Below are 3297 nucleotides of genomic sequence, written 5' to 3'. Positions count from 1 at the left end.
ACTCTGGTAGATTTTTCGTGGCATGAAACGAATATGGAAAGAGTTGTATTTCTTGAAAACAAAATCATTGGCGGATCCAGAAAATTCTCTCAAAAGGGGAGGTGAATTGAAGACCGCAAAATAGCAATTACGAAAAATGTTTGGTTGATAATGTTAAAATAAAACCCACCCACTAGATCCGCCACTGTAAATTATGTAGTGCTCAGCTAAAAATTATCATTTCAAAATATCAACGTATATCTATCATCTTGCCACTCCACACATTTATTAGATTGTCCGAACATTTGTAGTGTGCTGGTTTTATATATATATAACTGTATTTTTATCATTAGTATTCTATTAGAACTATTATTCTTTTCTATTTTACTTTTATTATTTATTTTTTAGTAAATTCCATCACCAATGAAATTTTAAATATTTAGATCTATATGATTAATTTACTACCATCATTGATTTTAATTATGTTTAAATTATTTTCATAAATTCTTATACTATCCAGCTTTTACTTGAAACAGCAACATAGCTAATTGGCTTGAAATTTAATGATGATTTTTATATACATATATTCTTGCTTGCAGTATTTTATTTCTTCCTCTTAGTCTTATGCTTACGTATCTGTATATTTTTGCATGAAGGTTTTCTTTTATTTTGTATTCTTTAGTTAATCTGTGATATGTCTGTGTATATGTGTACATGCATGCTATGTGTCTTTCTCCTGTAGCTTTTAAATGGTAAATATCACACTCCCTTGGACTTATTATGATACCGTTTCACATCTTGCTAATTAATTTGTAAATACCTGTGATTTTAATAAGAATATATTATTTATTCTTAAACACTGAAACTCTCGTTATTCTTTTTGAACACGGAGATACACGCGGATACTGAAAGTCCCGTTACAGTAGATCCACGCCATAATTATTTACGCTTTGGCTGTAAGGTTGGTTTGAACAAACTTTTTTCGCAATACTCAGATACAAAATAAGCCACAGGAAGACAAGCATAATTTTATTTAAAACCGTTGAACATACCCCCCCCCCCTCGCTATTTAATTTGTAAATGACAAATGATATGTATATATACATTTTAATTCTAAGTCTACCCCAATGCTCGTGCTGTGATTTTGCCATTTAAATGCTAATTAAGCGATTTTTTTTCAACCGTGAAATAGAATATCTTCAGAAAATTTTTCAATAAATCATAATTATGTGAAAATCTGTCTTGTGTGTTAATTTTTCACCTGTTTGTTTATTCTGTTAGAGTTCTCTTATTTCAATCAGCGCCGGGTGGCTTTAGTGCGGACAGATCTCAAGAACACTAGATTAGACAATAACTCCGGGTATTTTGGGCCTTAAAAAAATCGATAATACTGCAATGTGTATATCAGATGAGTGTTTGACATTTAAAGATGGCATTATCGTCTCGAAAATAAAACCCTCACGTGTTTTCAATGAACATGTGCTACACTATTATGCGTATCGTTGTAACAACTTCTATATCTTGAGGCTGATATTTACGTGGTCTATGTACTTTAAATACGATGACGGCTGCGCAATCATCCCCTCCCCCTAAAAATTTAGAATTTAAGGCAAATTGTGGTATCTTGTCTAGAAAACTGTAAATGATAAAAGAAACAATAATGTCCTACACTCTCGAAAAAATAAATGACAAAATCTTTTGATTTATTGAATTACTTTTATTGGAAGAAATTAAATTTTCGCCCAAACTCTTAAAATTTGCGTCATTTTATTAATTTCACCTTGTTAAGATGACAGACAATAGTAAAGATGAATACATAGGACATATATCAAGCCCTATACAATTTTTAAAATCCAAGAGCTTCCGGGGCTTTGTCTTCCGGACCCCAACAAGGGCATACTGGGGGCTTCAAGGTGGCCCCCAGACCACCTGCCTTTAGAGGTACATTGTAGAGCGTTGGCCCCGCATGCGGAAGGTCGGGATCCGAATCCCGGCCGCGACAAACCTATGTCGTTAAAACAGGTAGTGACATTTACATCGCCAAACGCTCGTTATCAGGCGTGAATGTCATGGCTCCTCGGAGATGACCTTAAAAACGGATGTCCTGTGTCACAGTAGGTGTGGCACGCTAAAAAACACTCACTGCTCAATGACCGTAAGCGCGCCGATCATAGGCTTAAAGCCCTTCAACGGTCTTAGTGACGTCTCCATATGAGTGAAAAATTCTCCAGTGGGACGTTAAGCAGGTTACAATCAATCAATATATATATATATATATATATATATATATATAGGTATGTAGGTATGTGTATGTATATATATATATATATATAAAGCACTAAATAATCACAACTAGGTACTGAAAATTTTCGCCCCAGCCCGGGGTCGAAAATTTTCAGTACCTAGTTGCGATTATTTAGTGCTTTATATATTAATTAATTGATTTTCACATGTATCGTTTAGATCCTAGGGGTAAACGTAAGGTTGGGTGTTATAATTGTTTGTTTGTGCTTTATATATATATATATATATATATATATATATATATATATATATGTAGGTATGTGTATGTGTATGTATGTGTTTATGTATGTGTGGATGTACTATTGTAGGTATGTATGTATGTATGTAGGTAGGTATGTATGTAGGTATGTATGTGTGTGTTTGTAAGCCCTGTCAATTGAACCAGTGAATAAGAAGGCACACGTGTAAATCAACACGGGGTCGGCCAAAGGAACACGGAAATGGTGGTGTTCAGTTGGATTTTTATAAAAATCAGCATAAAATCATTAAATAGGTCATCTACCATCAAAATCCTGAAGTGTTTACTTAACAGGATTTATGAGATGTGTGTAACAAGTGTGTAAAGATTTAGCACTCGTCCATCTTTTTTCCTTGCGAGCATGACTTACACACTTTCGAAGTGCGCATGCTCTGTTTTAAATGACGTCATTTGTGATATCATCATAATGGAGTTTTCCAGGGAAAGAAGTTGGCCCATCTGAGGTAAGTAAACACGGTTGAAAGATTTTTTTTGCATATTATCAATGGGTTTTTTATTACATAGACTGATTAAATGGTGTTTCATACCGACCGTGTTATGTACAAGCGACAGAGTACCCGAATTACTGAAAATTTCGATGATAATTTAAGTGATAAATCTGCGTGAACTGTTTGGTTCTTTTTGAAATATAATCTTTGCAGTTAATGTACTCTGTATACTAAGAATTCATATTGATTTTGGATAGAATTTCACAAAAAGATTTGCGCCAGGTCCTTAGGAATCAACTCCCCTACCCCACCCCCCACACGGCACAT

The sequence above is a fragment of the Ostrea edulis genome, chromosome 10 (assembly GCF_947568905.1).
Source record: "Ostrea edulis chromosome 10, xbOstEdul1.1, whole genome shotgun sequence".
Classification (NCBI taxonomy): domain Eukaryota; kingdom Metazoa; phylum Mollusca; class Bivalvia; order Ostreida; family Ostreidae; genus Ostrea; species Ostrea edulis.
This window is presented reverse-complemented; position numbering follows the sequence as displayed.